This window comes from Aricia agestis, chromosome 14, assembly GCF_905147365.1.
Source record: "Aricia agestis chromosome 14, ilAriAges1.1, whole genome shotgun sequence".
Lineage (NCBI taxonomy): Eukaryota > Metazoa > Arthropoda > Insecta > Lepidoptera > Lycaenidae > Aricia > Aricia agestis.
Genome location: NC_056419.1, coordinates 12,918,370 through 12,944,330, shown reverse-complemented (window position 1 = coordinate 12,944,330; position 25,961 = coordinate 12,918,370). Strand labels below are relative to the sequence as shown.

The following is a 25,961-nucleotide window of genomic DNA, read 5'->3' as shown; positions in this document are numbered from 1 at the left end:
TAGTTTTGATCCCGGACAAATGTATGGTTCACGAATCACGCGTGATTAAATAATTTTGGCACAACGGAGTTGGGTGCGTCAATCTAGTTACATTACCTTTCGATGGGCGGTAGGTATATAATTATAGTCCTTTATGAATGCACCTCTGAACGGATGCTTATTAATATTTTTATCGCATTCAAAGTTTACATCCTTTTGTATGTGACTTTTGCTTTCGTTATGCCTTGTTAAAGTTGAGGACCACCTACAGTCTCTACAAGGATCATGACAGTGGATGAGACGCAAGTGTCACTAAAATAATGCCAGTTAGTTTTCGGTCACTTGCAAAATAACACTTCTGGGTCGCGCTTACTTGTCAAATTGGCATTAGTGTGTAGTAGTGATTCTTGATTAGTGTCATTTTGTTAAATATTGACATTGATTCTTGAATCACAATAGACATAACTACCAGTAGTTCGACTTCAAAGAAACGGACAGGTTTCAATAGGTATCTGTCAAATTCGTCGGGTTTCACTAGGATTATGTACGGAATGTGCCTCGCGCTGGCTGATATAATTTATTTTTAAATATTTCAAATAAAGATTTCAAAATTGGATTCGACAATTTTAATCGCATGTGCCAAAACACAAACAACAATACGACCAAAGAGGAACACGTCCAGCGAATATGTCATAGTTTTAAATTCCGAATTCGTAGGTAACAAGTTACACCCTAGCGACGATTTTCATCATAATACGTCAAATTTAATTAAATCAGAAGAGCTGCAGGTGCGTTGCCGGCTTTTTAAGAGGGAATAGGGTAATAGGGGAGGGTAGGGATGGGAAGGGAATTTGGGAGGGTAGGGAAGGGAATAGGGTAGGGGATTGGGCCTCCGGTAAACTCACTCACTCGGCGAAACACAGCGCTAGCGCTGTTTCACGCCGGTTTTCTGTGAGAACGTGGTATTTCTCCGGTCGAGCCGGCCCATTCGTGCCGAAGCATGGCTCTCCCACGTATATGATGCGTAAATTTGACGTATAATGACGAAAATCGTCATAATAGCAGAGTAAACAGAATTAAAGAGTATGTCTAAGTCGGCATACTCTATAATTCTGTCTACTCTGCTTGAATAGTAACATTTATATATCTAGATAGTAACTACTCAAACTTTAAGCCCGGCCGCACATTATCCGAAATTTCTGATACGAAACATTTGAACGTCGGCCGGACCGCCACACCGCACATCATCCGAAATTTCCACACATAATGTCAGACGCCCGCCGGAACGCAATTAAAAATGTCTGCCATCCGATAGACGGCATCTGACAACTTATCCGGACCGGACGTCAGATACAAAATATAATATGAGCAGAGTGCGATCCGGCAGGCATCTGACATTATGTGTCAGATGACGTCGATCGGATGAGTACACTAGTGTTTCGTCCCAAGGTTTTTAGGCCCAGTGTGCCCAATGACCAGATATGAATTTTTAACATTTTATCATCTGGCGATTGGTCCCACTTTTATGATTCATTATTTTCTGGCAAGAAATTTTGAAGTAGGCACAAAAACACACACAAAAATAATCAGATATAATCATAATATTGTTTTGTAAATTTAAAAAATATCTAACATAATATTATAGGTCACGTATTGGATATACGACTTTTCATTTTACTAATTATTGCAACACCGCATTAACAGGAAATATTTAATATTCAAAATCATAATAATTAATTACATAAATAATAACTTATTTAATATTTATTTAAGTCAGATATAATAATTGTTAGAAGAGACTATGCCGATTAAGCCCAGCCGCACTGGAAAGGCAATAGCGTGTAAATAGCTAAATTGCCGGGATAATACAAAGTTCTCAAAAAAAAAACACTCCGGAATCCGTATCATGCCCGACTAACCTGTTCCATAGTCAGCAGGGGTGCTCATCAGGCAATTGCAGTAGCAGCAAGCCCGTTGGATCTTGTAGGAGCAAGATGATTGTCTTCTGTAGCGCGTGGTCCGCTCCGGAACGTAGCTGAAGTACTCTTGAATTTTGATGCACTTTGGTCGGCCGACCACACAAAAAGTTCACAGCGATTATATTGAAAAACCAAAAGGGAAAGAAACTTGAAATTCCAGCTGCGTAGCTAGCACGGGGTTTCCCAGTCGATTCTTCGGAAGAAAGTAATGGCAGTTTCTTTCCCATGTCTACATATCTTATTCCCGAGCATGGCACTACCCATCGACTTGAGTTTCAGTGGACAAAGACAAGAAACTCTTTCCATAGCAACCATTAAAGCAACGGCAATTATTTTTTTTTGACATTTAGTTTCTTGGTTCTTTTTTTTTAATTATGGCACCTCGGCTATAAAACCATGGCCAGTGTCGAGTAAATGGCGGCAAATTCAAAAAATCGACGTGTAGCAGCCTTGTCTATAGCCAGAATTATAGTTTTGATCTACGAAATACGAATAATAAAAACTAAGAAACTTTATTATTCGTAGTTTGTAGATCAAAACTATAATTCCGGCTATAGACAGGGTTGCTATACATCGATTTTTTTAATTTTCCGCCATTTACTCGACACTGGCCATGGTTTTATAGCCAAGTGCCATAATAAAAATAAAAACAGAATCAAGAAACTAAATGTCAAAAGCGGATCGTCATGCTTGACTTATAGATTTTCAAAAGCGAGAGATATCGAGATAGGAAAGAAACTTTTACTCCAATGTTTTTCCGGTAAAACTGTCAAAATTTAGTTTCTTTCGTTTGTCTACGTGCTTGTGCTAGCTATGCTGGATTAAGCCTTTTCAAGGAAAAATTATCAGAACAAAATTTTCTCGTAAGCCGTCAAGCCCGGTCAGCGGCTAAGAGCGGCTAGCAAACACTTGTCACCTGTCAAGTGTCAAAGATATGTATTCTTCGTCTTCTTCCGACAGTGGTGAATTGCCATATTATGTTAAAGGTTCATCCAACGGTTGATGAACAGAAACTCCCAAACTGAGCTACATCTCAACAGTGGAAATCAAACACAACACAAATCCAGAGTGTAATTTGAGAACTTATTATTTAATTATTAAGGAAATTAAGGAAATATAATATATTAAATTATAACAAAATTAAGTGCACAACCACGTACATTGTCCGAAATTCCTGATCCGAAACATATCTAACACTAAAACATATCTAACACCTTAAAACTTATATTATTATTATTATTAATAATACCTAAACACACTGCGTTGAATCAAGTTTTTAAAAAATACCTGCTCTAATAGGTACTGCGTGAAATTTTAATGGTTGTTTTCCCATAGTAAAATGATTCTATTTTAGTTGAACGATAGACTTGGGAAGTTTTTTATTCAAATCATAAATAAAATTCAGCCGGGCTATAGCCGCTTGCGCCTATCGGCATAAAGTTGCCATAGCACCTACGTGATACAAAATATTTTTCATTTTCAAATTCAAATGTCTTTATTGCCAGAATGTTGTTGATATAAAGGTTTTATTAAATACTTATAGTTTTAACATTCTGCCACAACAATGGCGCGTAATTGAATTAATCTTACTTATATAAAATTAATTAATTAATTAGTCGTCCTCTTACAAAAAAAATATACTACCTATAATTTGCCAATTAAAGAAATATATAAGCTTTATATAAAAATAATAATTATAAATAAATTTTAAACTGAAATAACTATACAATAATAATATAATTAGATTATTTAGAAAATAAGTACTTTTGTTATTATTTATGTCATAAGAGATTTTAATATATTCATTCAGTGTATAATAAATGCTTTCATACAAAGCAATTATTTTGGTTTTTATTCAAATCTACAACTTTTTTGCTAGCCCTACGGACATAAGCCCAAAAGTCATAAAAAATAATTCCTTGGACCAATCGCAGATGAAAAAAATGTTAAAAATTCATATCTGGTGATTGGGCCCAGTGGGCCCAATGATCAGATATGAATTTTTATAATTTTTTCATCTGGCGATTGGTCCCAAGTAATTATTTTTATGGCTTATGTCTGTAGAGCTAGCAAAAAAGTTGTAGATTTGAATAAAAACAGAATTACCTATTCTGTTTTTATTCAAATCTACAACTTTTTTGCTAGCCTACTTTGTATGAAAACATTTATTACACACTGAATGATATTTAAATAAAAATAATTCAATGGACTTAATTGTATAATAAATTAAAATCTCTTATGACATAAATAATAACAAATATACTTATTTTCTAAATAATCTAATTATATTATTATTGTACAGTTATTTCGGTTTAAAATTTATTTATAATTATTAGATTTATATAAAGCTTATATATTTCTATAATTGGCAAATTATAGGTATATAAAATTCTTTGTAGTAAGTTTAATTCAACTGCGCGCCATTATTATGGCAGAATTTTAGAACTATGAGTAGTTAATAAGACCTTTATATCAACAACATTCTGGCAATAAAGACATTTGAATTTGAAAATGAAAAATATTTTGTATCACGTACTACTCGTATGGCAATTTATGCCGATAGGCGCGAGCGGTTATAACTCGGCCAAATTTTATTTATGATTTGAATACAAAAAAACACTTCCCAAGTATATCGTACTACTAAGATGGAATCATTTTACTGTGGCAAAACAACCATTAAAATTTCACGCAGTACCTATTAAAGAGCAGGTATTTTTTTTAAACTTGATTCGACGCAGTATGTTTAGGTATTAATAATAATAATAATATAAGTTTTAAGGTGATAGTGTTTTATAATTATTTTTAAACTATTAACCCCCATAAGGACACCGGCGATCGTGATAACAATAGAATAACAATAGATCCGCGATCAAAAGATTTAATGTACAAAACAATATTATGGTAGTAACTGATTATTTTTGTGCCAACCCTACTTCAAAATTTCTTGCCAGAAAACAATGGATCATAAAAGTGGGACCAATCGCCAGATGAAAAAATGTTAAAAATTCATGTCATTGGGCCCATTGGGCCTAAAAACCTTGGGATGAAACACCAGAGTATCTTATCCGATCGACGTTATCTGACACATAATGTCAGACGCCCGCCGGAACGCACTCTGCTCATATATTTTGTATCTGACGTCCGGTCCGGATGAGTTGTCAGATGCCGTCTATCGGATGGCAGACATTTTTAATTGCCTTCCGGCGGGCGTCAGACATTTTACGTCAGATGACGTCGATCGGTAGCAGTTCAAATGTTTCTCATCAGAAAATCGGATCGCGCTCTCTCTTACATTTTGTACTGAGCCGAGTGAGCTCGAACTCGGCGGAAGGATATTTCGTTGTGGCGGTCCGGCCGACGTTCAAATGTTTCGGATCAGAAAATTTCGGCAATATGCGGCCGGGCTAAATAGTAAGTCTGTATTTCATGCATTGCTGTTAAACTCAGAACTTATAATTTTTACTGAATAAAGATGAATATTAAAAATTAAACAAGATAACACTAAAATCTGTCTTTTTACCCGACAGCAGTAAGAGAGTTACGATTTTCGCGTACAGGCTTTATCGAACGAGTCGTTAAAATCGCGAAAGTCGTCTGTCAGCTAGTATTTACGCCCCTGATTTACATGTGTAAGGTCAGTAACAATGTAAAAGTGAAACGCATTATGCAACTGATCGTTTTCCTGTTGAATGTTGCTCTCGAGCCCGTATGGGTGCGGATGTGCAGTGAAATTGCCAACAAGGGGGCGTTCATAAATTACGTGAACCGATTCTGGCATTTTTTAACTACCTTTTGATAGAAGAAATCTTGAGACTCGCCTCTCCCCCATCTCACGTGATTTCAAATACGATATAATATTATTTTTTTAAACAGTTTATATTTTTTTACTACTGTTTACGTTTGCAACTCTAGTCATCTATAAAAATGTCCTTAAGACGTATTAAAAAACTAACGTAACTGCTCAGATACTGCAAAAATTTGTGCGAGTTTTTCTAAGGCACATGAGATGCGCTGATAATTATTTAAAGCTGATATTTTTATCAGCACATTCTTTTAAATGTCTGATAATTATCATCTTCAAAGCCCATAGATCACAGGCTTAACTCGCAATTTGCAGTTCGCGAAACATAATAACGCGGCAAACAATACACACTACGGACTACGGAGTAATCAGCGGAATTGCTGCAAATTACACTTATTAGCGCTAACGGTGGTGGTCAGTCTCTTTTTGGCACTTCCGTATATATATATCATCATAATCCCAACACAGGGTATGTTTCAAAATATAGCTCAGTATCATGGTCAGTGCTCATGAGTCATGATGACGTTAAGAATCGACGTAAATTACTTATTTGAAAATGTATGGCATTCATAAATGTTCAATTTTGATGTGTTAGACAGGAGGAAAAAAACAAATTTTAAATGTTGTCATGAACTTTTTTGAATTGAATCAACTAGCCTCAGAAATCACTTAGCTAATTTTTATAAAACATGGCACCGACATGGACATTGGACATAGTCGTGAATAACAAAGTATGTCAAAATAGAGTTCCCAATGTTTTACAATACCCAATTCATCGACAAAATTCCTGCTAGACCAGTTTCAAAACGGAGCCTTTACACTAGGAGATATTTAAATATAAAGGAAATTGATGCATCTTATGCAGACTTGTCACCCGATCCAACGGTCCATAAAAATCTTTGGACGAGCCACTAAACTTTAAATAGGTCAGATTTTAAATTCTGGTGTCCTTAATATATAATTGAATATGTCAATTAAATTAATTTACGACTTCATCGTTTAGTTTTATAGCCTGGTCAGGAGCAGAAATATTAAAAAGTAATAAAATATTTTGTATTTGTATATTGTAGCAGCTCATAAAACGTTTTATAGCATGGTATTATCTTACCAGGCTTTTTGCCATATTATTTTTTACAAAATACGATATAAAAATAGATATTGGACGATTCTCTTCCCTACCGGATAAGCACAAAAAATTGAACAAATCGGTCCAGCCGATTTCGAGCAGTTGCCAGTTCCGTGACCGGACGACAATTTAATAGAATATTATTAACATTGTATTATAGTAAGACGTCCGAATACACAGTGTGATTTTTTAACCGACTACGAAAAAAGTGTTATTAAGTAATTCGACCCGCATGTAAGTATGTATTATTTCTAGAACTGCTCAGTTTTAGTTTTTTCTTTTTTGTAGGTTTAACTTAGGGAATACTGCAATTTGCAAGTATCATCAAAATCGGTTCAGTAGTTTTTAAGATAGAGAATTTTTAAATCTGTTTTATTTTGTTTTTTAATATTATATTAATAATAAGTTGCCTTATTAATCTGCAGCAATGACATATAATATACTAGATGCGTGTTCCCACCACATTTCGTCGAGTCCGTGAGAGCCTTTGACAAATCACATAACTGGATATTTTATACAGGAATTATTTTGAGGTTGATGGCCGAAATTAATGACAATTTAAGCACTATGACTTGAAAAAATATATTGATATGCATAAATTAGATATCATCAGAAATTATTACGTTCAGATATTTTTATAAATGGTCTCAAAATTCAAACTGAATAATCAATTTCTTTAAACAAAATCGTAATTGGGATACACCCAAAGTGATTCAGTGATAAGTGACCTATACTTGGTACTACTAACATATATTCTGTGCCTATACGAAAAATCCAACACGCACCAATAACGGTTGCGTAAAACATCCATAATATTTTAAAACCTACAACAGAATACATAATAATAAAATTTCACTTTTTATGTATTTAAGATTGTATTGAGTTTCGGTCATCTTGTCCATACACTGTTGACTTTCCAGTACTTAAAAATGAACTCAACTTGTACGGAATGAACTGATCGTTCCACATACCTTATTATCATAGCAATAAGCCTCAAAAGTGTACACCGCAGGTGTCCTCGAATGTACACCTCGTTAATAACACCATATAATCGGTTACTCGAATATATAGCATCAAAAACATTAAAAGAGAAAGTCTGGTTTGTTATCTGTCGATTGTGATGAAACTCTGCCTTAATGATTATAATAAAGCTTCATGTGACAAAAACCGCTCAATTACATTATACCAATAAAGTTTATACGATCACCTTATCTTTATGTCGCAGCCAACTCCCGACCAATTTGTTGGCTAGGCCCTTTCACTTACTTCGTTTTCAAACAACACAAAATACTAGTTACTACGTCTATTGTTTGTAATCTAGGTGCATTAAAAATAATACTTTGAGCGTAAACCTCTTAACTATTTAGGTGTTTTCTAACTTTACTGGATAACTAGTTAAATGCGAAAGTGTGACTGTATGTCTGCTTGTTGTTTCTCCTTACCCTCAACCCGCCAAACCTATTTTAACACCTCCATCGTGGGAATCGTAGACACAATTTCGATTGTTATGCGGCAGCCGGCTGCCGCTTGTAGATTGCTTTGCTTTATTCTACGGTGGGCAAGGGCATACCGCATAAGATAGTTTACATCCCCGATAAATGCACGGTTACCGCGCAAAAAAACTGTGCAAGAAGTCGCTGGCAACATCTAGCAATTAAGAGGAATTATATTAGCAACACATAGAATCCACATTTTTTGATTGATTGCTTTTCCTACGCCTAAAGCCTAAATTTATGAAAAAAAAATACAGTTTTCAAATTCTTAGGTACCCAGTTCCTCCACTCATGCATTCATGTATGATAATTGCGGCATACATGGCAAGGTTCTATTTAAACTGAGGTCATTGTTCAATAGAAGCTGTTGAACTTTTGGCAAGAATACTGTTAGCAAGATTTATTATAATTAATTAACATTTTATTCATTTATATGTAAATTTGTGTACCAAAAGGAGTTTTTACGCATCGAATTCGGATTCGAAAAATTGAGAGTAATTAAAAAATCATCAAATACTTATAGTGATAGATTTAAGGCGGGGATTAATCTCAATCAAAAACGATAACCTTGCACACAACCAAAGACCAAGCGTAAACGTATCGCAATAAGATTCATTTTAGCTTAACATAAAACTGTAACAACTCTGGCGGATCTTCTCTATTTTTCATGTTTTTTTTAAATATCTTTGGAAATAAATATTAAGAAACAAAATTGTTCGGTTAAAGAAGTTTTAATATAGATTTACTAACAATTTATTCAAATAAAATGTATAATTATCCTAGTTAATACTTATATTTCGATGAAATAGAGTTTTTTCGGAGGTGAGTTTGTAAATTAATTACAGCTAAAGTATTACGTTTTATTAAAATGTTTATGGTTTAAGGTATTTTAAATATTGTGCTTTATATCTCATATTTTTAACACTTCGTTATTATATTGGAACTAGGTAAACCGGGAGTCACGGAATAACAAATTAGGGTTTATCCTCGCCTTAAATCACCTTATGGTAAGTTATAATACAGAGTGTAACAAAACTAAGTGATAACACTTAAGGGTATAGAGTTGACTCCCCTGTATAGAGTTGACTGTGAAGCGCTGAACGAGTAACTTTTTTATCTTTTGTATGGGCAAAGTCATGACGCTAGCGCGCTTGACCTTAAAAATCACAAAAAAATGGGTTTTCAGCTCTGATACTTTCACAGTAATCGCAATATAAGGGACACATATTATACACACGCTAAAGCATTATCAGTTATCACTTTCTTTACACCCTGTATAACTTCTGAACATGTCAAGGAACTGTTTTTCAGTTTTGTCCTTTATTAATTGTTTTTAACATTATTTTTTTTAGCAGAAGAAGCTTTTCAACTGCATTGATCAATGCACAGGCGAAACCTTAAGAGCAGTACACTTCTTATGGTAAAGACGTCCACTAGGAAAAGAATTTTCAAAATTTCACCCGTCGAGTAGGTAAATTTAAAAAATCATACACTATTTCAAGGGAAAAAGAGCGAAGTTGCGAGCAAAAGGTAGTTAATATTCATCCACCTTTTCATGACATGTCATTGGTCATTCTCATTACGAATCAATTCACATCTCATAACTAAAACCGGATCAGTAGTTTATGCGCCACGATGAAATATATAGGTAACCTTTGTTGCCTATTTGCACACTGCACAGTGCACAGTATAATCACATTTATATTTTGTTTTAATTAAAACTTTATCGTTTGATGTAAACATCAAATGTTAGTTAAAAGTACAGTGCTCCCAAACATGGGCGTACCCAGGTTCTGGTGCCAGGGGGGGGCAAATCACCCAGGTTCTGGGCCAGGGGGGGGCAAATCAGATTTTTCATAAGCTATGTGTTTATAAAGAATAAAAAATTTATAATTTTTAGTTGTAAAAATATTGTATTGCAAACAAATGGCAAAAATTCGTTCTTAATTTTTAATTTTTATAGATAAAAGTACTAGATAATATACTTAGTAGGAACGTCAACATGATGCCCCCCCCTCGGTACGCCCATGCTCCCAAAGTGATAATGCGCATAGACGTTTTCAAATTTTTTCGGCATCGGTCGTACCTCCAGAATCCAGAGCGACGGAAGATGATATTGCATTTTCTAATTGCATTGCATTGAAGATACGTCATGTATTAGTCATATAAAAAATTTAAAAAAAAATTGTCAAATAAAAGTTCGTCGTGATATTCCTGTAGATTTGTAGCACGGTCATTATTTACGGTCATTCATGCGCATTATTAATTTTGGAGTGCTGTAGTTAAAACCAACGACATTGTAATAACTCATCAATTCCCAAGCGGCACCCGGCTGTCCCAAATCAATTGAAAATCTATTAGATTCCCACGATCGAGGTATTAATCACTATGTAAATTGACAAAAACATTCAGAAAAGCATTTTATCGAAAATAAATACTACTAACAATTTATTTAAATAAACAATTAATTTTACATTTTCGAACATAAAACAAAGAGCCGCAATTGAATGCTATAATTAACATATTAATTGCCTCACTCAGCTATTCTGAATAAGATTTTCGCTATTTATATTTAAACTGGCTTTTTCTCTTCTCCTATCATGCCTTTTCTACTAAATTCGGACTTTAGGTTACGTAGTAACTATTTAGAATCTGTGCTTTAAACCTAAAGCTCCCAATCCCGATCAAACATATAAATCTTCTGAATACACTCTACGTGGGAGAGCCATGCTTCGGCGCGAATGGGCCGGCTCGACCGGAGAAATACCACGTTCTCACAGAAAACCGGCGTGATACAGCGCTTGCGCTGTGTTTCGCCGAGTGAGTGAGTTTACCGGAGGCCCAATCCCCTACCCTATTCCCTTCCCTACCCTACCCTATTCCCTTTCCTTCCCTACCCTCCCCTTACCTATTCCCTCTTAAAAGGCCGGCAACGCACCTGCAGCTCTTCTGATGCTGCGAGTGTCCATGGGCGACGGAAGTTGCTTTCCATCACGTGACCCGTTAGCTCGTTTGCCCCCTTATTTCATAAAAAAATAATACACACAAATAAATTGTACATATGTGTACCTGCAGCTTTTCTGATATTGCGAGTGTCCATGAGTGACGGTAGTTGCTTTCCATCAGGTGAAACGTTTGCTCGATTGCCGCCTAATTTTATACTAGCTAAAAGACGAGCTTTGTGAGGGCTCGCGTCGTCTGACTGACTGATGATAACACATCTACATACCTATAAATAAAAATTACTTTGTCAAAACACAAATCAATAGACGTGATAGTTCTTCCGTAAAGTGTACCACAAAATGTTCAGGTTGTGGGTTATACTAGGGTTCGCTTCGCTCGCCCTGATAAAAAAGTCTGCGGATCGTTCTCCCGGTGTACAGGGGCCTTTATTCACATCGATTATACGCCGTGTAATCAAACTATAAAATCTATGCGATAATTACAGCTTCGGTTTGAATCTAAACCGGTAGCGCGGGTTCGACTCCCGGATAAAGAAATTTATCTGACCATCGCAGGATCAGCGAGCAAGTTATTCGATTGTTCGGAAACTTGTCTGGAATAACACAGTCAAGAAAACCGATGAGAAAAGTGCTAATGATGCTTTCAGTCGCCAAAAATGTCTGACCGCCGCACTCAGAGTGGAACAATTGTAATTAATTCAAAATTTTGACATAAGCCCCAAACATTATCTGTCAAACTCTCCATTAAATTGAAGGTTAATCGTAATTAAATGTCTCTGAGTACGGCGGTCTGAGACATAAGCATGGACATAATATTTTAGAGACTATTTTTATAGTTTTTGGCCGTACAAAATATTTTCTGTCTATATAGTATAGTAATAATATAGCATAAAGAAGCATAAAAGCTTTTAAAAACGAGCATGAATAATCCCACCTCGGGATTGTTTGGTGCCATTTTGACAGTGGACTGACATGACATTAACCTAAATTCTGTTATTTTATATAATATAAGTAGCTGTCCCGGCAAACGTTGTTTTGTCATGTATGGCACCATTGCAACTTCCATCGCCATCCCGTGGCACAAAAAATGCATTCTGTCAATTCTATGTTACATTAAAAAAGTTTATACATATCGAGCAGAGCGCTAATGTTAGATTAGAAATAAGAATTCTTAAATATTCTAATTTTCCGCGCATTTTTTTTTGTCATTCAAGATCCTCCTAATAATAATAACAAACACATCAAAAAAAGAATTAGTGAAATCGGTCCAGCCGTTCGGGCGTGATGCCGTGGCCAAGGGATACATTTTTAAATAATAAAATTATAATATAAATTAGCAGAATTTCTACTACCATCTCGAGTTTCTCAATCCTCGAAAAAGATGTGCCAATTTAGTAAATCCTATATGACACATGTAACTCCTTTGGTTTATTTGCGACGGTCATCGCTTCCCATCAGACAAATAACATCTCGTTTAACCGACAAGCGACATATTATAAACCCATAAATAACCTCAAAAGACGAAAAAGGTACATCACTGTGCAAATTATGCTAGACATTTTATGATTTATTTATTTAAATCAGTCTGTATGGTAATTATTTATTTGGCCTATTAAATTATGCATAAATTAACATCTTATTTCGATAACACTAAAACCCATTAAATAGACATTTATAACAGCTATAAGTTAAAGCCGAAACGATTCATTAAAATAGCGAAAAGAACAAGCTTTTTGACGATTAGAGGTAGATTAGAGGGTTCTTTTCAAAGCCACAAAGCAATATAAACATGCTATAAAATGAAGTGGTGTTAAAATATGCTTTTACTTATCAAAAACATTTTAGTCTTTATGATACCAGATAAGCTTGTTTGCGAATTGGAGTCGCAAAAACTGTTTTTATAGTATATAGACTTCTATATTTATGGTATGGTAACCATGTATTTGAAATTATTCGGACACTTAACATTTTTGACGACTATGAAAATTTATTTGCATTACATTGTACATTAAGGCGCTCCCCCTACGGAGATGCCGTAATTTACTGTTTTTAGAGCCTTATTAACTCATCATTTGAAAGCTACAAAATTATATTAAAAATACAGCAATAATATTCAGTATATGAACGTTCCTTTCATAGTTATTAATTTCCAATTTTTGTTTTTTATACTCATGATATAAGCAGCTTCCAAAGTATGTAATACTAATTTATTTAAATTCAAGCATACATTCAGTATCTCCCTAGTATTTACAAATTTCGGTTATTTGAAACACACGCCAATAGATCGACAATTTCATGAACTACCTACTGGACGTTTGAATTTTTTTTAAGGACAATTTAGGACATTTTTGAAAGATAAGTAAAAAAAATAGGATTTTGTGCGATTTCGGCTACGCGGCAAATGTATGGTCAAGGTCGTTTGCTCAGGGGATGGCCGAGTTCCCTAATGTCGTTGAATCCAATAACAATACATCTTCAATGCAATTTGGATCTAATCTGTAAAAAATAAAAGTCAAGCCTGTCAATGTCAAATGCAAAACTCCAAAAACTCTTTGACAATAATAATTTATTGTTTCACGTCTATGAGAATACGATTTTGCTGTTCGATACGATCCAGAATGTATTAATAGATTAGAATAATTTAATCAAAGTATTAGTTAGGTATTAGTGTAAAATCACATTGAACTCATTGTAACCACAATTTTGCTTTTCTCCGGACAACTATTCCTTAGGGTGTCCATAAATTTTGCATTCTCGCGGACATAAAAATTAAAATGCACAATGTTTCCTCTATCCATAATCCCGATAAAGTAGGGTGTGTTTATTAATTACTTTTTCCGGACATGAAGTATGGTCTCGACACGGTCAGCGCCGCTCAGCGGACCGCGGTGACAGTTAGCCGTATATTACCTAATACCTAACGCTGTTGCTATGCCGCGACCAACATATCATAGTTTTAAATATAATAAAAACATATTATGTGAAGTTATTAATAATTGGAACGAATTTACATCAAAATTATCACATGTAACACGTACACATACATTAAAATCACGCTTTTCCCTAACATGATTCCTGAATTAATAAAATTCAAATATCAAACTGTTGGCCGCATAGTGCTTAGACGTTGTGTGTTAAAGGTTATACGCATACACTTAAAAATAATATATAATCCTGACGCAATTGATCGAAATATTTAATTATTCATTAGTATTTTATAAAGCCATAGATTTTGTAATAACCGCATTCCACTTACAATATATTTTAATCCCAACTTGGCTTATACCATACTAGGTAAACAATGCGCTCGGTAATCTTATGTAATAAATACTAATATCGAATGTAATAAATAAGTAGCCGTATTTATTGATTTCATTTAACGCACCGCTTCAATTTATTACTTCATTGATGACTTTATAATTGTTTTTATTATTCATTGCTTATACACGTTACTACGTTAGTTCATTTGATTTAAGTACTTAGTTCAGAAAGGGGTACGAACCTTTGTGGCATATCTAGGCCGCCGCCATCTTGGTTTTTTTTGCAAAATTTCCGAGCACGATAAAAGTGATATATTTGTATAGAGGACACTTATACAAACAAAAAATGTTATGCAACATGGTATCCTAAAGTGTCACGTTTCCGAGATACTTAGAAGTAAAATATCTCGGAAATTTTGAAAAAAAAATCAAGATGGCGGCGGCCTAGATATGCCAGGCTCCATACAAAAATGTTTAAACCCCTTTCTGAATTGTTTTCATACCAAAAAAAATGAAGACCGCTGCTCGGGTTAGAGCAGCGGTCTTCATTTTTTCTTCTGTCTTCAATTTCAAGTCTTCAATTGTCAAAAAGACGCAGAGAAACAAACTCGCACTACAAAGAAATAAAAAAGCTAACTCTCAACATCACGTCATTTAATCTATAAATTGTTCAGTGAAACTATTGTCCGGTTTCACTATCGTATCAGTTTTTAGTTATCATTAGTTGTCACAAAAAGCACATGTCGCATGTCATGTCGGAAAGCATGACCGACTGACATCGAAATCGGGCTAATGATGGCGATCATTACAATAGACAATAACATCAATGTGGAAAGTTATGACTGTAAGCTATATCACAGATTACTAAATAGTTACCATACTTAGGGTCGGCTTACACAGCAAGACGCAATGCTGCTTATAGCGCCCGTAAACGATCAAAGGGGTTCGAACATTTTTGTATGGAGCCTGGCATATCTAGCCGCCGGCCATTTTGATTTTTTCCGAGCACGATAAAAATGGTAAATTTGGATAGAGGACACTTATAGAAACAAAAAATGTTAAATAACATGGTATCGTTATCATATTTCCTAAAGTATCACATTTCCGAGATATTTGAAGATTTGAAGAAGTAAAGATCGCCATATGAGTCCAAAGGACACAAATGGCGATCTTTACTTCCAAATATCTCGGAAACGTGACACCTTAGGATACCATATTATCAGAGTAGACAGAATTATAGAGTATGCCGACTTAGAACTGATGTTGAAATTTTTAAATTTGACGTACTCGTATTATGACGAAAATCGTCGCTAGGGTTGTTAACTTGTTACCTACGAATTTAAAACTATGACATATTCGCTAGACGTGTTCCTTTTTGGTCGCATTGTTGTTTGTGTTTTGGCACATGCGATTAAAATTGTCAGAATCCAATTTTGAAATATTTATTTTAAATACTTAAAAATAAATTATATCAGCCAGCGCGAGGCACATTCCGTTCATAATCCTAGTGAAACCCGACGAATTTGACAGATATTGAAACCAGTCCGTCTCTTTGCAGTCGAACTACTGGTCGTTATGTCTATTGTGATATTACGTATCATTTCTTTGTATAAGTGCCCTCTACCCTAATATACCACTTTTATCGTGCTCGGAAAAAAACAAGATGGCCGGCGGCTAGATATGCCACAAAGGTTCGTACCACCCTTTATTTGATGAAATTCACGTTTTCATCGCAGATTGTTTAACAAAAGCTTCAAACAAAGCGCAAAATATCAAATTGTTTGACAAACACGTAAAATTTAACCAACAATTTGATCATTTACAGGGCACTGAGATTCGAATTTTAACTACAGAATAAACATATAGAATAAATATAAAGTCCCGACTCCCGAGCCAACAAGGTTTCTTTTTCTCTTCTTTATAGAATCGAAGTTACAAAAAAGCGTTCGACTTATTATAACACTAGATGACGCCCGCAACTCCGTTGCGCCAAAATTAGTTTATAGCGCGGGAACCGTACATTTTTCCGGGAAAAAAAGTACCTATCCTATGTCCTTTCCCGGGACTCAAAGTATCTCCATACCGAATTTCAGCAAAATCGGTTCAGCGGTTTGGGCGTGAAAAGGTAACAGACAGACAGACACACTTTCGCATTTATAAATATCGATGAAGTCGACTATCGACTCATGACATGTCATTTTCATACATTTCAATCGACGATTCTATAATGAAGCGATAAAGAAATCGTTGTGGTGGGGGTTTTCTTTGCGTGGTTTTTCGCTGCGTCGCATAACGCATTTAACGCATTGCGAGGTCTCAGTGTCTAAACTGTGGTCTAAACACACTAAGCCGAAGTTACGCGGCAGAAATTCCGCATGATTACGTCCGCAATGTCAAACGCATACGATTTACGGACGGAACGCGACGGAATAGTGTGTCATCGGTAATTTAAAATTGCAGGCGTACCGCGTAATTATGCGGAATTTCCGCCGCGTAACTTCGGCCTAGTGTGTTTGGACACTCATTCGAGTAATTTGGTCTGCTACCCGTGTCTCAAACACTGACTAACAGACGTTAGGGTCTTTGAACACAGAACGCCGTGGGCATAAAATCAAAATCAAAATTAAAATATTTTTTATTCAGAGTAATTTTTTTACAAAAATATTTCTGAACGTCGATACCAAGGTGCCTACCACCGGTTCGGGAACTAACCCGGCGAGAAGAACCGGCGTAAGAAACTCGCACGGAGCCATCTTTTGCTAAAAAGATGGAAAATTACAATTTGAACATAATATATAGTGCACCAAGGCTTTAAATGAATATGTCAATGGGCGCTGCTGGTAAAGAAGAACTGTCAAAAATTACGTTTTTGTACGAAAACGCATAACTAATCAAAGCTATTACCACACATTTTCTGTGGCTATTACGCTTCAATTAATTATTTATGAGATACAATTTACAATTACTGAAATAGTTTGACGACCCCTGTGGCTTAATTGGTTGAGTGTGTGGCATATGAAGCTAATATAGAGGTGTGGCAGCTCAAGCCGAGGGTCGCGGGTTCGAGCCCCGCTGACGGAACAAAAAGTTTTCAATGTACCCGGGTCTGGATGTGTATTAAATAATTATGTGTATGATATAATAAAAATCTTAAATATAATATGTATATAGTATAAATATAAAAAAATTAAATATATTTCCGCAGTCCGGTACCTGTAACACAAGTTCTTCTGGTAGGTATTTAATAGCACGGGGCCAGACTGACGTGGTGTGAAGCGTCCATACATATTATATTATTATTATTAGTTGGTAAATAATAATTTTAGTATAAGCAAATTGGATAAAGGCTTTAACAGTCATAATTTGTTATTTAAAATGACATGACTATATTTTTCAACGATTTCATTATAATTATTTCAAAAAACTTTTTAAACTAAATTCCAACCATATTAACGTTTAAATATACATTTCGTGGGATCTAAAACTTATTATTTTATAAAATTCGCAGCACAAACAACAGAGATGGTAATTTCGCTAAAAACGGTTATAATTATAACTGAACGGTAAATTTATAATTTATGCATTTACGGTAACGCTGGTGTAATATATGAGGTAACAAACGTAATGTTATATTTAAGTACTAGTTAGTACTATGTTATAATTAAGTACTAGTTTTTTGCCCGATAAAATTGCAAATTTTAGCACTTGTGTATTAATTGTATACGAAAGTTATAATAAAGTTACTAAGATGTAATTATTTAGGATAACTTTATTTATTATTGCTTAAGAACTATTCTCAAATCGCTGAATTCTGTCCGTAGCGGTTATTGACCCCCTGTCAAAAAACTTGTCATATTTCATCGTTTTCTATACAAACTGCGAATGACAATGAAGTGACAGATGTTTCTAGTTTAAGGGCGTTTCCTATTTTGGATACTCGATGTAAACAAAGTATGAAGTATATCACTTCGAACTCATAAATATTAAATAGTTATCATTCTTAGAGTTATAGAGTTACCAAGAGGGTTTTTGATCAAACTATAATAGTCTGTGTCTTTATAACAGTTATAATTTTTAGTTGTAAAAATATTGTACTTATTGCAAACAAATGGCAAAAATTCGTTCTTAATTTTTATTTTTTTAAGATAAAAGTACTAGATAATATACTTAGTAGGAACGTCAACATGATCCAGGGGGGGGCAGCTGCCCCCCCCCCCCTCGGTACGCCTATGAAAAAGGTCAATGACCGCTGGTGTCGCCTTAAAACATTTTAACTATAAATAGATACTTATTAAGTTCATCATTTTATTATTAAGTGCCTAATACATTTTATACTGCAAAAGCAACCGTTGTTTTCTCTTGTTTTGTCATTTTCAGTAGTACCTATTGAATATTTAGTCATCTTAATTTGTAATATTATGTACTTAAAGATTTATACACTATTTTAGATAAAGCTGTAGTTTTTTTTTTTGTAAAAAAATTATTTGAAAATTTTGTATTCTTTTTCTGATCTAGTCTAATAATCTAGTTACAAATCTAGAACATTTAGTCCGAAATCAGTTTGATTGTTCCAGTGCACATTAACTCTCACTGCGCGCCACTAACACAGTGAAGGCGGTCACCACACGGCATGATGTTGTGGGATAAAGTTTAAGAAAAGAAACATATTGGTCTGTTCATATATTTCACAGATATTTGGTTTTTATTATTATAACAATATAATATTTTGTGATATTAGAACTTTTGAATAAAAAAAATATAAATTAAGTACATAAATAATTGAGAATGCTTTCAATCTAGTAATCCTGAGAAGTTTGTAACCTGTAAATCTTAAATACTTATTTTTCATGTTATTTTTTGGCTTAAAATTAAAAATAAATCACCTTGTAAACTCAAAATCGAAATATTGTAACTTTTGAGACTAACCTGATTGGTTTTACAAAATATGTAATGTTATATTATATTTATTAATTATATTAATAATAAGTCTTACGATAAAAACTCGTTAACATATGACATGACACATTTTAACCAAAATTTTTTTTGCAGGACAGTTCCCAAAAATCCGACAACCATGGTCACCCCAGCTGCACGGAAGTTATCTCCGCTATTCCGCCCGTCGGATGCATTTTGCATGAGCGGTAGATATCGCTCCACATACAGGGTATACTCGCGCTAAGAATACAGTGAGTAGTTGACGCGAATGACGCTTAGGCCGAGTTCAAGTACAACCGAGCCAATGGACGCGTCATTGACTATATCAGGTGACCAAATGGCGGACCGCGGTCCACATCCGGACCGCCGCGCCATTGTGTGCGGACCGAGCATGTTTGAAGATGAACTTCGTTAAAAATTAATTTCGGTCTCGACATACTGATGACTGATGATTTTAGGATACCAGCCTATATTAATTTCTGCGAATTGCCTCTTTTAAAATATTACCCAAAGGTTGGAATGGAGGGCGCTACTAGCTCATATAGCAATTAATCCGACCGAAATGTGACATGTTTTCTTAATGAAATAAGGGGGCAAACGGGTCACCTGATGGAAAGCAACTTCCGTCGCCCAAGGACACTCGCAGCATCAGAAGAGCTGCAGGTGCGTTGCCGGCCTTTTAAGAGGGAATAGAATAATAGGGGAGGGTAGGGAAGGGAAGGAAATAGGGGAGGGAAGGGAATAGGGGAGGGGATTGGGCCTCCGGTAAACTCACTCACTCGGCGAAACACAGCGCAAGCGCTGTTTCACGCCGGTTTTCTGTGAGCCCGTGGTATTTCTCCGGTCGAGCCGGCCCATTCGTGCCAAAGCATGGCTCTCCCACGTCCAAAGTTGCTCACGTCGTATCAAAAAATTGACAGAAACGTTGTCAAACGTCAAACAAAACCTTTTGTTTACTGCCTGTCTTGGTGCTGCCTCCAGCATGAAAACATTGCAGCAATACCCCCTATGGTTGAAGAAGTTAAAAAGTTAACAGACAATTAACCAAATCGTTATGTCAGTTGATCGATTTGATGAGCCTTTCTGAGAGAAGAGACGTTCTTATAGCAACTCCTAATCGGAATTCGCTTAAGTTCCACAAGTTAAGTCCATGTCCACATGGAGACAAGAATACAAAATTAAAAGTAATCGGGACTTAACGCGACTTACTGCCGCACTCAGAGTGAAACATTAATTACTTAAATGTAATTAATTCAAAATTTTGACATAAGCCCCATATTATTTGCCAAACTCTTAAAAAACATACTTTTTCTCTACGTTAAGTCCCGATTAATAAGTTTTAATTAAAAATGCAACGCGAAAGTTTAAAATGTTAAGAATACAAAAGTTTTTTGGCTGACTGTTACATCTCAGATGATCGAACCATATCTCACTAAGGGCATGTTATATTGTCTACTCATCCAGTGTCTAAGTGACACCTATATTATCTTTTCAATACTGGATACTGGCAGAATGTTGCAAAAGCGACGACTTTAAAGAAGAAGAAGACACAAGCTTCAAAAAGTACGGTATTAATAACAGTTCTCAAATAATTCTTATTAGGTAATTTTGAATAATAATGACAACTGAAATGACTTTTTCAAGAATTATTTAAATGCCGTTACTTTTTAAATAACATGTTAAAAGTAATTACCGATATGTTTGTTCGGCGAAATGACATAAAGTGATCATTAAAATAATGTCAATAAGATGTTATCTTTTCAATTTATGACCTACTTAACTCATTAATTTATTGTTTTTTATGCTTAATCTGAGTTCAAAATTAAGACAGACTTATACTTCACTCGCGTTAAGAGGTATTATTATATACAAACTTTCATCACCTATTTGAACCCCTTGGGGTTGGAATTTATTAAAATCCTTTCTTAGCGGATGCCTACGTCATAACATCTACCTGCATGCCAAACTTCAGCCCGATCCGTCCAGTGGTTTGGGCTGTGCGTTGATAGGTCACTATGCCAATCAGTTAGTCAGTCACCTTTCAGTTTTATTAACCGACTTCCAAAAAACGAGGAGGTTATATGTTCGGCTGTGGATATTTTTTTATTTTTATATAATATAGATTTCATCCTTTTGAGGAAGTAATAAAATTTTCAAGATACCATAGACTTTATTGCAACATTTTATCTATGTTTTCGTGAAACATCGTCTTATAAATTTAGATTAGAAAGATACGCTATTGTCCACTTAAACCCATATTAATTATTAACATTGTAAATAATACTACACAAAGACAGACGCACTGTCTTTCTGTCTCACTGTTATTCTTTACGGGAAAACTGCTAAAGTGATTTTGATAAAATTTTAATATCGCCCGAAAGGACATACGATAGTTTACATCTCAGAAAAATGTATTATTACTACCAGGTAAAGATGAAGTTTTCTAATATTTAGCTTATCTTCTTTTCCTAAATATTTAGAATTTTTCCTAGGATTCAAATTAGATACAGCAGTATACGGGCTATAATAACATATACTTATCAACAAACTATGTTCCAATGTTTCCACTAATTAATATTCATCTTTTGGCACACTTGTTTACATAAATACATAGTTAATGTAAAGTTTAAAGTAGGTAGCTAAAAGTTCCAGTTAAGGTTATAAGATCAATAAAGTTCTAATATTGTAAGGTTATGCCCACTACACCACCCGAGTGAGTAGTGTCCCACGGGAATCTTGGCGGTAGCGGAAATAGGCTATAATAAATGCTTCTCTGTGCTCCACTCATAATCTGTGCAAAATTTCGTGAAAATCGGTCCAGAATTTTCAAAGTCTAGTCGACGTCAACAAAAATCTTGGTTCTTTAGAAAATATAATGCTACATCTGAAATATGTTGCGAGAAGGAAGATTCCAGGTTTTAAAATTAATGATTACTTTCTTTAGTTAAGGTCTCATTACCTAATGCCACCTAAAGAAGGCTTCCAAATAATAACAGTAAGAATAAACCAACTTCATATTTTATCAAGTAACAAAATTACACTTTTTCTAACAGTAGCCTCTAATTTTAGCACATTGGCATAAAGTAACGTAATTTTACCGTTGCCATAATTACCAAAAAAAAAACATTCGGCAAAATAATGGCATTCCATTTTCAAATTAAATAATATTGAGTGTACCGGCGAGAGCGCGACGCTTCGGCGATTTCGTGCATTTTTTCATGAGAACAACGAGATTTCTAAATAATTTAAATACGTGCACGATATCATCCGCTATTAATTAACAAGAGTTCGCGTGACTTCATTTTTCGGCAATCTCCTGATTTCATGCTGACATTTCGTTTGACACAATTTTTTTTTAATTTTGACAGCCGTTTTTTTTTATTTTTTGACACACATTTTTTTTAATTCTCAATGTTTTGCAAAGACTTCTTAGCTACTTACGTGTGTGATGTTACAGTAACGGAATCCGAATGCACAGAACCATGTCACTAACACATGCGCGTACGTGCGTACCTCCCGGCGTCGCGACGGAAACTGCGCGCGCGGCGAGGCGCACCGCGAAACGCGCAAAAAAATCTCTGAAATTATCGATTTTGTTTTGCGCTTTTAGAAAGGCTTTTAGTGCTTAATGATTAGCATTTAGATGGAAAAGGAAACGTAATTCAACATTTTAATTCCTTGACGTCTTTTGATGTTTTTATCTGTTCACTTTTTATAGTAAATCTGTATAAATATTTAGCTATATTAATGTTAATGTTCACATATTTAATTAGCAATTTATCATGTTTATTATTGAAATTGATTTTTACGACATCCAATTAGTTTAGTATTTTTTTTTAAATAGCGGATAGAAATCGAAGTAAAATAAAGTTTAAACTAAGTTTAATAATAATAAATTATTTGCAAAACGTGTTTATCTTTTTTTAATAAAAAAACGTTGCTATTCTTACAGAATATAAAACGTCCATAGAAAAAACATCAACGCGTGCGCAGGCGCAGCACAATATTTATATCGTGTACGATGACAATCGATAGAAATAAATTACCTATTATTTCAATCGAAACTCGAATACTAATTATAAGTAGTATTATTTTTATTTAGGTTATAAAATATTTTTATATTTAATATATTATATTCATAACAATCATTTTTAAATTTTATAACAGTCTGTATTTTGTTTATTACTTTTTTAATTGCAAAAATTTCGCGTCGCGATTCTGTGACAATGAATTCTCAATCAATATTATTAGTAATCTTTCTGTGTTTTTTTTTTATTAAATAAGGGGGCAAACGAGCAAACGCGTCACCTGATGGTATGCAACTACCGTCGCCCATGGACACTAGCAATATCAGAAGAGCTGCAGGTGCGTTGCCGGCCTGTTTAACATAACTCGACCAAATCAAATAGGTCCGTCAACTGTCTATCATCAGACAGACAGAACAGAGAATGAATTTCTCTGTTAATACAAAATAAACAATCTACAAAAATACCCCTACCCCTTTCGCCGTAATCGGTTAAAAAGATCAGGCAGACGCGTCGGCGATCAACCATCAGCAATAAAAGCGTTCCGTCAGAGTAAAATCATTGCCGGAACATAAAGAACTTTCACTCTCCAGTAATAAAATAAAGATTTAAAGCCCTGTACTTAACATATCGATAATTTATTAATGGAGCGAACCATTTGTCGCTAGGGATGGGAAAAATCGATAAGATTATTTTTTTTATGATCAATATATAATTTGGACGTTTGCCAAAAAGTGCAGATGTTAAATACCCTAATTGCGCGTCGTATTACGTACTATTTAAGGCATCCATTACACGGTAGGTTTTGCTATCAGTTTTACCACAGTCATGGCTGCAACTGATGGATAACCTACTGTTTAAGACTGCTTTCACATTAAGTCGCGAGCCGCGCTCGTTTTAGTCGCGTGGCTGCCGCACTACTCGCGACTTAATGTGAAAGTAGCCTAAGAGCGTGACAAACGGTTGCAGGAAGTTGTTTGACGAAAATCTGGATATCGGATTTTTGTTTCATGCAACCATCAGTTACGAATTTTGAATGAGTGTTGTCACATCTGACAAAATAGGAAAACATTAGAAACGTATACCTTTGAAAATTTTGGCTTTGACTGACATAAAACTGAAGAGAATTGAGTGACCGTCTAATACCATTCGTCAGTCCATCAGTCACCATCAGTCAAACTTAATTCATGATTGACGGAATTGACTGTCGCTTGCATGAGCGTGTAATGGATGCCTTAAGTTTTAACATTGCAACAGATTTGCTATTCCAAAAATCAGGCCAGTTTTTTTTTATTTTTATATATTATATATAAGTATATTATTTATTTGCTGCTGGTTTTATTTTCAATTAAATTGCTTCATAAATGTTGTACGTACTTTAAATCATAAAGTTGTATTTTATGTTTGCCCTCCAAATAGATATTTCTCCGATTATATAATCGATGCGTATCGTTTCTAAATTTGTATCGACTTTTCCCATGCCTCGACAGAACATTTACGGACCAAAAGTAAACAATTTAAAAAGGCAATTGGCAATTCGTGACCATATTTCATTAAATATTAAATAAGTATTAAAAAAAATATTTAAATATTAAAAACATAACTACCTTTATCTGTAACGGGCATTACAAAATATACCACTGATGATATTAGAAATTTTATATTTTATGGGGAATTACTATGAAATACTTTTTGGCCGCGGCTTCGCTAGCATAAAATATACTTAGGCCCAATTTTACCACGAATAATTACTGTGTTATCTCTTTCGGTTTTCATATGAATGAAAGAGAAGATATAAATGACATATTAACAAGCTGTTAACACTCAGACGTAATTGGTGAAATTGGGACTTTGTGAACTAATTAACAGTCTTGTCATGTTAAAAAACCCTTCCAAAGTTTTTTGTTTATTTTTTTTTTAAATAAGTGAGAAAACGAGCAAACCGGAGAAATACCACGGGCTCACAGAAAACCGGCGGTTTTCTGTGAGCCCGTGGTATTTCTCCGGTCGAGCCGGCCCATTCGTGCCGAAGAATGGCTCTCCCACGTCGAAAAAAATTTATTTTCTACTTTTGCTTTAAAAATTAATGCGGTTTATAGAGTACATACATCTATTTACCAAGTTTCAACATTATGAGGATTGAGGTCTCATAGTTTCCTAGAAAATTGGCTAGGAAATGTAGATGAACAGAAAGACAGACGAGGCATGAATCTATAAGGGTTCCGTTTTTTGCCATTTTGTTACGGAACTCTAAAAACTTAACCATTTCTAAAAAGCAAGCTATTTACGAAACACGCTTATCCTGAAATGTAACACGAGTTGGAGCTTTTTGTTTTTATACATATTTCAGTAAAAACCACGACACATTTAACACGGGTCGCCAGATTTAAATTGTCACG

At 34.8% G+C, this 25,961-nt stretch overlaps 1 protein-coding gene across 2 annotated transcripts in view; it reads right to left on the bottom strand.

Annotated features, from left to right (window-relative positions):
• The window catches only part of LOC121733644 (serine proteinase stubble-like), a 140,020-nt gene extending 116,959 nt beyond the window's left edge, over positions 1-23,061 (bottom strand). For both annotated transcript variants that reach the window (XM_042123959.1, XM_042123960.1), the window contains exon 1: positions 22,979-23,061. The gene's annotated coding sequence lies outside the window, so the exon portion shown is untranslated. The remainder of the gene's footprint in view (positions 1-22,978) is intronic.
• Between the last annotated feature and the right edge of the window lie 2,900 nt (positions 23,062-25,961).